Below are 10,728 nucleotides of genomic sequence, written 5' to 3' on the forward strand. Positions count from 1 at the left end.
TGGGCTTAGTATTGCCCTGCTTCTCATTTGGATATTTGTCATGAGTCAATGCACTGAACTCAGCACAGTGCCTTTGTCTACAGCCGAGGAAGAGGAATTTGTTTTGAAAGGACAAATACCACTGTGAGTTTATTATAAAGGTGGCAACTAGATGATGAGCCTTTATCACCTTGCGATGTCTTGTGCTATCATAGAAAAATACCATGTATTCAGTCAAGTGCTTCTGCACATTTTCGATACTTCTCATTTCCTGTTCTCTTTTCATAGATGGTGATGCTTGAAATTGTGTAATGACTTCCCGGTTTTCAAAATTAGACCCTGTAGAAATAAAGAATCACATGTGATTGCCTAATGAAACAATTTCTATCATATTTAAAGGTCAGAGTATTCTAATTAGACAGAGAGGCAGTAAAATGCAGTCGAAATTAAAAGAAACTTTGTTCATCATTTGAATGTCTGTTTCTGCACTAGACTATAAACCTTATATCCTTTACAGATCAGGAAAGTGCTTATAAAATTTAAAACTAATATTCTACAGAGCATAAATGATTATGGTTCAGATACTATAGCGTGTATCCTTGAGAAAATACCATTTTATAATATGATTTTATAAATTTTCCCATTAAAGATATAACACTTTAAAATGATTTCTTTGCTAACCCTCATCAATTCCGTTCCTTTCACCGTCTCCTTTCCAGGCTCTGTCTCCACGCAAATGGACAACATAATGAAACTGTTCAAGACTATCCGACATTCTTTTCTCTTTCAAGCAGACATTATGAAAACTCAAATGTCTTCAAAGTCAGCAGGCAATAAAAATGTGTTAAGGGTCCTGGCATTGGAGAGAGAAAACTGTTAAACTGAAAGATGTATTACATATCTAAATATTCCTTAAACTCAGAATAATTTAGAATATAGACTGGTAAGATACAAAATCAATCCTCCCTGCCAGCTTCAGTTCGAGACTCTTCCCCAGCCTCTTATCCTTCAGGAAATATGATTTACTCCTCTAGCCTCATTTACCATATGGCTAATGGCTCTCATATATCTGGATCTTTGTTTGTTCTACATAGTTTTACATTTATCTGTCCATCTGACATTGTCAATAAGCTATCCAAAAGTCAACATGTCTCAGGTCAAATATCACCTTCAAACGGAATTTTTGAAGTTGTTTTTTTTTATTGTGATTATAATAAAATTACATCATTATTCCTTCTAAACCCTCCCATCTTCCCATTTGTTCTTTTACAAATTCAGAGTTTCTCTTTTCATTAATTGATGCTACACACACACACACACACACACACACACACACTTCTAAATCATTTGTAATGTTACTTGCACATATGCTTTCAGGGCTGACCATTTGATATTGGATAATCAGTTGGCTTGTGCTTCTCTAGGGAAGACTATTTGTCTCACTTTCCACATTCTTTGTTGCCTGTAGTTCTTTATATAGGACTGGGGCCTCCTGATCCATCCACATTAACATGTCTGTTGTTGGCCCTGTTCAGCTCATGTTTAGGCAGCAATGTTGGTAAGCTTCCCAAGTGTCTCTTCTGTTATTTTTGGGAAACACAGTCTCGCAGAAAACCCCCTGATTCTCTGGTGCTTATACTCTTTCTGCCCCCTTTCCTGCAGTGATCCCTGAGTCTTAGGTGTGGGAGTTGTATGGCAGATGTATCAGGTGTGGAGAAGAGGGGAAGATGAACACAGAAGAAAGAGAGAGGAGGGCAATAGAACAGTAAGGATGTCTAAAAAGTCATAAGGAGCCATACTATTAACTATAAACCTAAAAATATCTATAATACATGTAAGCCGATATATAAATATAGTATAATTAAATTTTCCTATCTGGGCTTAAAATGTTCATTCCAAGAGTCAAAGACCATATAAGAAAGAATGCCAACATAAGGCATGAGAAGTACTCTATGAGTTGTTGGTCAGGGTTGTCCAAAAGACTCTAAAACTTTACAAGTTATTGCTATAACCCTGGTTCCCCTCCACCCCCAGAGGTGGAGAGTAAGTCCCCATTGATGAAAAACCATCTCCTTAAGACACAATGGCACCTGAGTTGGAAGTATTTTGAAAGCCTCCTCCCTGAGGCCCAACATTCATGGTGCCAGAAGGTGACATGCAAATTTCCCGAGGAGAGAAACAACTAAAATCCCCACCGAGCTGTGACTCCTGCGACCCACAGCAATGACCAGCATCGCAGGCAGGATAACCCTAAGAGTACAGTCATGTCATACATACCTGGGCAGGAGCAAATGGCTTAAGACCTGGTCACGTAAGAGGAAAACCATGCCTGTTGCTGGAAGAAACTTAGCCAGGGATAATGAAGCTTTGTATTTTCAAAGAAAACCCACAATGGCCGCTTTACCAACCCAGCAAAATTTCTAACTATATTCTCTAAATATTTATTGTTTTTTAAAATGCTCTCATCTCTGCAAACCCATCCCCCCATTGAAGGTTTAGAAATATGAAATCTAGTATTTCTAGTATTAACTATTCCCTCTTTGATTATCGGTTTCCCTCCTTTACTCAATTGTCCACGAAGGTTTCTAATCCTCACCCCACTTTTCAGAACTATCTTTCGCTCCAGGGTTACTCACTTTTCTTTTTACACAAAATATTCTATAGTCTTTAGATCCAGTGTTGTTTTGTTTATTTATTTCACTTGCATGCAAGTGCCCACAGTGGAACTGAATTCTGGTTCTCTGTAAAAGCCTTCTCTCCAGTACAGATTGGATTCCACAGCCTTTCTTCCCTTCCTACCACATTTGCTTGGATGTTTGTAATGTCTACCTGCACACTTAATATTGTCTTCCTTACAATTCATTCTCGATGCTGAAGCTAGAATCACTGAATTAAACCTAACTGTGAGCAGGCTTCACTTCTACTTAGTACCTTGATTGATTGATGCTTTTTAAAGAAAACTTCAGCCTCCTTAACACAGCTCGAGGTATGAGGTTTTGAGACGTCCTATTCTTGCCCTTCATTTAGCTTCCTTCTCCTCTTGCCTATTTATCCTGAAGTCCGCTTGACCCCCCGTGTAAGCAGCTTTACTCCCCTGTCCCTTGACTTGGAACAATTTTGACCAGAGCAAACCTCCCACCCTTCAAGCCTCAAGTACAAGGTCGTTTTCCAGGGAATGCCTTGTCTAAACCTCTGAGGCCAGCAAAGGATTCCATTGATATGATGACTTGTAAAGAATTTTGTTTTTTTCCTCACTGAACCTTGTACACAACCCTATGGTGGGTTGGTGTTGCCATTGGTTGACTAGAAGTTTATTTGGAGTTTTTCTGCCTTTCCTCAGATTTCATGCACCGTGAATGCTTTTGAATGAGCAGGTGGTTAAATAAATGAAAGCAAGCCGGGCGGTGGTGGCGCATGCCTTTAATCCCAGCACTGGGGAGGCAGAGGCAGGTGGATCTCTGTGAGTTCGAGGCCAGCCTGGTCTACAAGAGCTAGTTCCAGGACAGGAACCAAAAGCTACGGAGAAACCCTGTCTTGAAAAATCAAATAAATAAATAAATAAACAAACAAACAAACAAACAAACAATAAATAAGTAAATGGAAGCATAGTCTGGTTCTCAGTGCAAACAGGACTTCTTCACTCAGAAAAGCTGAAAGTACCTAGTAAATATCTGAGCTCCCCAGACACAGAATGTTTGGAGGGCTACTGTTACTGCCTCCTGCATTCATTCCTCGGTGGGGCTCCCTGAGAACACCTCCAGACCAGCTTGTGAAGACCTGCTCCACCCTCTATAGCAGCTCCTTTGCAACCTACATAGTTTAAATAAGATGTGAACATCTGCTTTTTTGCTCTTACCTGTGTTTTCCATTCTTTTAAGTAGTAATTTGGGTCCTGCTGTCTTCCCCTTTCCAAGGTCTTCTGTAGGTTGACGTCACCTCCATATTCAGAGCTATTTTCCATCTCTATAACCCTGTAGCTATGATTAAATGCCTTCATTCAGGTAATAACCTCCCCAAAGGGGAAAATGATTTTATACTATTCCCAAAGATGGATACCTTCCATTAAATATACGGATTGCATATTTTCTGAAAATGCTCTGAGTATGCATTACAACTGTGCTGAAAAATCATATACTTGCAGGTCATGGATAGTCACTTGCTTTCATTTACTGCCAAGAGAAAAATGTAATAATATTGTAGACACAATGGAAATTTTATAAATACCACTATCTGAAATGTCAGAAACTCTGACCAAGGAAAAACGGTCGTCTGTGCAAAGAGTTTGGTATTTGGCATGCAGAAATGTCACCGTATCTTGGTGATCACAGCTGTGAAAGTAGCTAGCCTAAAAATCCAAGGTAAATCCCAAATGTTATCTCAACCATCATTATATGAATATTTGCATCAGATGACGATTTTAAATCATCATCAAATAGATAACAAAATTAGTAGTTACCAACTTTCTTCAATATTCAGCTTACATTGTTTTCCTAATAGTGTTAAATATGAGAGTAATGCAAGAAGGTGATTAGATTAGATTCATATTCAATTATTCATCCTGACATCCTGATAGATGATACTCTATCTTCCCAGTCATCTTAGGAGACAAGTCTGGGAGTTTCACTTCTTTTGTAACATTTAAATTAAGAAAATGTATTTAAGTAGCAGTAGTGATTAGGGACTTACAATACTATTTGGTCCTGTATATGCTCATCAAAGGAATGAAGGTGATTTTAATTGGTTTGTAGTTTTCAATAATTATATAAAGTTACTTACACACCATCTCTGAGTAGGACTGTGTTCTTGTACCCATTTTCAGGATCTTTGGTCACCTGGGTGTATTTACCCTAAATAACTTGTGTTCTGGTGTCCCAAATCTTCCACTTTCTCTTTCACTTTCTCCTCTCAAAGGCACCTTTGTTAAAAAACACCCAACATGGTAGGTTGTGGGCAGGAGGGGTTCTTTATTCCTACTAAACAAGGGGCAAGTGTGGCTCTCAGCTCAGCATGTGGGCATGGCTCGCTTGAAGCCTAATCCCACTGCCCTTACAATTTCTTCGTAGTTGTTTTTCTTATAAAGCTCGCTACAGCAAAGCTGAAGTCAGAAAGCATCCCCTCTGACGTGTTTTCTCTTTCCCCTTGGAGTAACCTTCAGCATGCCTCTCTCTCATTTTAGAGGGGGCTCCCATTTTCCTCCCGTCCCCTTCATTCTTGTTTAATCATATGCAAAGTGCTTAATCTGGGACTGATCTCGGTCCAGCAGGTAGGCAGCCTACTCCCCAAGGCGCCTTCTCATCAGCCTCTCCTGAGCTGTTTTCTTTTCATGCATCTTGATGGGCTTTTGCATTTGTATTTTCTCGGCATGGTGCTGTTTATGGAAGAACTTAGGCTTTAGATCAGCCTTTTATGCCTCCCTGGAATGATTATGAGCCTCTCAACTATCCTTTCTTTTTCTCATAGTAATCCGAATGATATCCATAACATCTACAATATAATTCAGTACATTCATCTTCCGGGATGGAGTCCTCCTCAGAGGAGCAGCTCCTGTGTGTGAAGTAATGTGACTACTATACCCTAGCCAGGAAGGAGCCCCTCTCTACACACTTATGTTCAAACCTAACTCTTATTCAACCTGCTCCTGACTTAGAGGTTTTTTTTTTTAAAGACTGATTTTCTAAATTAATTGTTTATCTATACTTCTTAGCTATATGTGTCATATAAATAAAAACCACATTTCACCAATTGTAATAAAAAAATATTTTGTCAAGCAAGGTGGCTTACCCCAGTAATCCTAGCACTTTGGATGCTAATTCAGGACAGTTGCCATTGTGCATGGCCAGCCGGCCTACAATTGCATGATCAGCCTCGTCTACAATTCATGACTTAACGTAATTGCAGTATGACTGATACTCTTCCCTTTTTGTAAAAACCATGAGAGAAAATACCTGGAAAGGGAAATCTGATCCACCTTGATTTGACACAGAGCAGGGTCACTTTACATCATGAATATGCCACACAACTCATAAATATGAATAAAATGCCTTTAAAACCCACAATGCGGGACCCACTAGGCTGCTCCTCACCCCGAAACAGCCCTAGTCCAGTCACTCTTTGAGTGTCCAGTCACTCTTTGAATATTTGCTGTGTTGAATGTTGCTAGTTAACCTTCCACTCAAACTATAAACTCTGGTTAAATGTCTTGACAGAATTCTTTTCCTCAAGATGACTTCAGTGATCCCTGAAACACTGTTGATTGACAGCTTTCAGAAAATGAATTTTCATATTCAATACAAATATGCCTTTCCCTTTCCACAGAAAGAAGCCTTTTCTTCTTGTTTTTGTCATTTACAATCTTACTTATCCCCTTTACTGCACTTTTAAGTATTATACCTATGCATTTTATTGTTATCATTAATTTATTTAAATAGAGACTTCTTTTGTTGTTTTTTTTTAATTTTATTTATTTATATACCAATCACAGTTTTCCCTCCCCGCTCCTCCCACTCACCCCTAACTCTCCCCTAACCCATCTCCCACCCACTCCTCTCATGGGGAGTCAAGAAAACCTGGCACATTAAGTTGAGGCAGGACCAACCCCTCCCCACCACATCAAGGCTGAACAAGACATCCCATCATAAGGAATGGGCTCCAAAATCCCAGCTCATGCACTAGGGATAGATCTTGGTTTCACTGCTAGCAGCCCCTCAAACAGAGCAAGCTACACAATTGTCACCCACATGCAGAGGACATAGTTAGATCCCATGCTGGCTCCCTAGTTGTTGGTCTAGAGACCCTGAGCTTTCAAGACCTCTGGTCAATTCTCTGTGGATTTCCATGTCATGACCTTGACTCTCCACTTGCTCATATAATCCCTTGTCCCTCTCATCTGCTAGACTCCCAGAGCTTAGACTGGTTCTTGGCTGTAGATCTCTGCATCTGTTTTCATCGGTTACTGGATGAAGATTCTATAACAATAACAGCTACGATATTCACCAATCTGATTACAGAGGAAGGTCTATTCAGGCACCCTCCCCACTATTGCTAAGAATCTTATTAATGATAGTGTTACTATTTACAAAAATTAAGAGTATTTAGAAAAATTGGATTTTAGGAGTTCTGGATTCAGTAGTGTGTGTTTGTGTGTGTGTGTGTGTGTGTGTGTGTGTGTGTTGTAGGCAACATGTATGGGATTAAATGTTTTCTAAACCATTTGTTATCAAGTTAAATTAGATACAGGTCCATTTATTAGGAAATAATTCACTGTACAGTAAAGACATGTTTTTGTAATATGTATTATATACTGATCTATACATATGCAGTGTTATTTCATCAGTAGTATCTATCACTTAGTACAATAATGAAATTAGTAAATTCTTTGTTCTTTTCTCCCTTTCTCAAAAAGTTGAATTGGGTATTGATAATCTTTCACGTTCATTTACATCCTGTGAGGTAGTGAGCCTCTATGATCTGCATATCCTTCCTTCCTCATTATTTGTTAGCTGAAAAAGATTTCCTATTGTCAGAGAACAATAACTTCACATTGTCTTTGGCTGTGTTATCCTATTTATTGATGCTGTCTTTATGGTTATATGTATTTAATTGCTTTATCCAATTCTGAATGTTTCCTTTAATTCTTGCTTGAATCTTTCTTGAACAACTCCATAGGGAAGAATCTTGAGATCAATATTCTCTGTTCTCTCACACATTTACAGCAGTGATTGAGAACTGGTTTGACTTACCTTAAAATCCTGAGCTCACAATTTTTCTTTAAGTACTTAATGCCTTTTTGACTCTGCTGCCTCATATGGAAGAGTTGCTGTTGATGTGGTCCCAGTATCATTAATTTTTCTTTGAAACCATCTCTATCCTTTTCCTAATGTTAAACAATATACTCAATAGCATGTCTCCATGAACAAAGGCTCTTGAAATGCTTGTTTTAAAAAGCTGAGGAGTTCTTTATGCTCACTTGTTTTTCAGCAGTTGTACAAATATGACAATTTTCTAAAGTATTTCCGTGTTAAGAATTCTTGTTGCAGGGCGGTGGTGGTACTTATAACCCCAACACTCAGGAGGGAAAGGCAGGGAGATTTTTGTGAATTCAAGACCAGTCTGGTCTGCACCATGAGTTTGAGGACTGTCAAAGCCTCACAGAGAGACCCTGTCTCAAGAGAAAGAAAAAAAATAATTTTTGCAATTTTAGAGTCCCAACCAAAGCCCTTTACTTTTTAGAATGCTTCAAATACCTAATCATGTCTGTGTGGATCATCTCCTCTCCTGTCTCGTTCCAGGATCATCTTTGACATCCACGTGATCCTATTCATTATTCTTGTCCATCTCCATGCACATGTTTATCCACATGTATAAATTATGCTTTATTTTCCCACTTTACTTTTTATCTTTCTTACTTTCCTTTCTTCGGCAATTACTCAAATTAATATCAGACTTTTCCTTATTTAAAATTAAAAGATTTTCTCTTTCTTTTATTTTATCTAGTTCTCTTATTTTTCTCCCCATACTTCTGAACATTCTTTGAGATTTCCTTATTTTTACCATTTTAGGTAATTTTCTCTTTCCAGTTTATGTTAACTAGTCAAATTGATATTTTTTCCTAATTTTTATTGGCCATTTCTTTTTGTACATGTGTTGCTGTTGTTTTGATGTAATTTCTCAGACACTATAGCACTCCTCTGTTTTTGTATTTCTATTGTTCATTTTCCTTCATAACTTTTCAGAAGGTTTGATTGCATCTTTTTCTATTATTCACATTAAATGATTTATTCTTTCATACTTCTAGGAAACCTTCTCTATTGTGTGAGCTCTCCTTATCACCCTTTGTCTTTTTGATGGAGTTTGCCATCTGTCTTCCTTATAGTGATTAATAAGACATTGCTATGGTTATCTAATCACTATATGGTCTGCAAGGTTCCCATGGTTTGATTTTTATTACTTTTACAATCTTTTTGAAGCTTATGGAGAGTCAGAACACATCTTCATTCTTATTCTCAAATAGCACTTACAAATTTTGAGCATGAAATGATGGGGTCATAAGACCCACATTATTTCTTGATATAAGTATTTATAAAGCACTTGTTAATTAGATATGTGAAAATAGTAGTCAGTGTAAATGTTTAAATTACCCCATGGGTCATAAAATTCATGAGGAGTCAACACTAATTTAATTTTTGGGACAAAAATATTTCTTCCTTTTAAAATATTTCTATAGAGTCTGTCTCAAGGCTGATGGTCACTGACAAAGATAAATATGACTAAGGATAATTGAATAAAAATTCATACTAAAATGACATCTCATATTATGCCAGCACATCCAAAGTTCACTGCTGGTGACATTAATCACTGTAGATTATGAATGATAGACATGGCCATATGACAAAGGACTAGGACTCATCCACCAAAAGGAAATGAATTCTTCTGTCAACATGAGTGAACTCAAATGCAGATCTTCACTAGTTGAACACAAAGATTAGAAAACAGGAAAAGCTAGGTCAGATGGACTCATGTGAATTTTGTCCAAGCTCTGACCTACTATAGGTGTGAGAAGATAGACATGTGTTTCTTTGTGCTATTAAGGTTTTGGATGTTTGTTGTGCAACCATAGACCAAAACATATAACATTACAAAGAATAAAGGGAAAGGGAAAGATGCATAATGTAGAATACAATAAAATAAATATTTTAATGATGTGATCTCAGTAAGTACTTAAGTCACTCAAATCCAAGGGATTTTATATGACTAACATAAAAAGAGGCATTGCACCTTTACAACTAACATGGGATGAAAATATTTGAGTTATCAGTTAGAAAATACTGTGTGTAACATCTCTTTGTTTCTAGATAAGATTTTAGGGAGCTTTATTGCATTATCATCTTAGGTGAGTTACTTATTTGTATAGAGGAATGAGCATTTACACATGTCTATATATACATATCCAGGTGTGCAAACACATGTATATAATACATAGATGCATGAGCAAATATATATAATTTAATCTGGAATTATTTGACATTTAAATCTTCTAGTGTTCCATAATAATGAAAAATTCTCTCTTTATAGTTTATTAATTAGTTTGACAAAATAGGTGAAAACAATTATTAATTCAAGTAATGACTAATAGGTATGAACTATAGTGAAATATATGAAACCTCACATATCCCATGGATACTTTTAATCCAGCTGCATTTGTGCTTTCTGATTCCTTTACTTTATAATAGCAAATAAATAAAGGAATACTTCCTTAATGATAAAATGTATCCTTTTTGTATTAAATGACAGCAACAAATAAACCTCACCAGAAGAGAAAAATGAAAATCTAAATGTCAAAATATGATGACTAATATAAGATGATGACATCTTAAAATATTGGGGAAATGTTTTCCATTATAGCAATCAGGTCCTGAAGGTCTCATTAGAAGTCTTAAGAATGAAACAGAGTTATAACATTCCACCACTCTGGTTCATTTGTTTATTTACTTATTGAAAATAGATTTTTCATAAATAATATATTCTGACTACAGTTTCCTCTCCTCCTACTCTCCCAGTTCCTTTCTACCTCCCCTCCCATCTGGATCCATCATCTTTCTGTTTCTTACTAGAAAAAAGAGTCACCTAAAGAATAATAATAAAAATAAAATAAGATAAATAAAAACAAATACATTGGAACATAACAAAATAAGAAAAGGAGTCAAAGAAAAAGCACAAGAAATGCATAAACATGCAGAGACACACAAATTC

The sequence above is a fragment of the Microtus ochrogaster genome, chromosome 4 (genome assembly GCF_000317375.1).
Source record: "Microtus ochrogaster isolate Prairie Vole_2 chromosome 4, MicOch1.0, whole genome shotgun sequence".
NCBI classification, from domain to species: Eukaryota; Metazoa; Chordata; class Mammalia; order Rodentia; family Cricetidae; genus Microtus; species Microtus ochrogaster.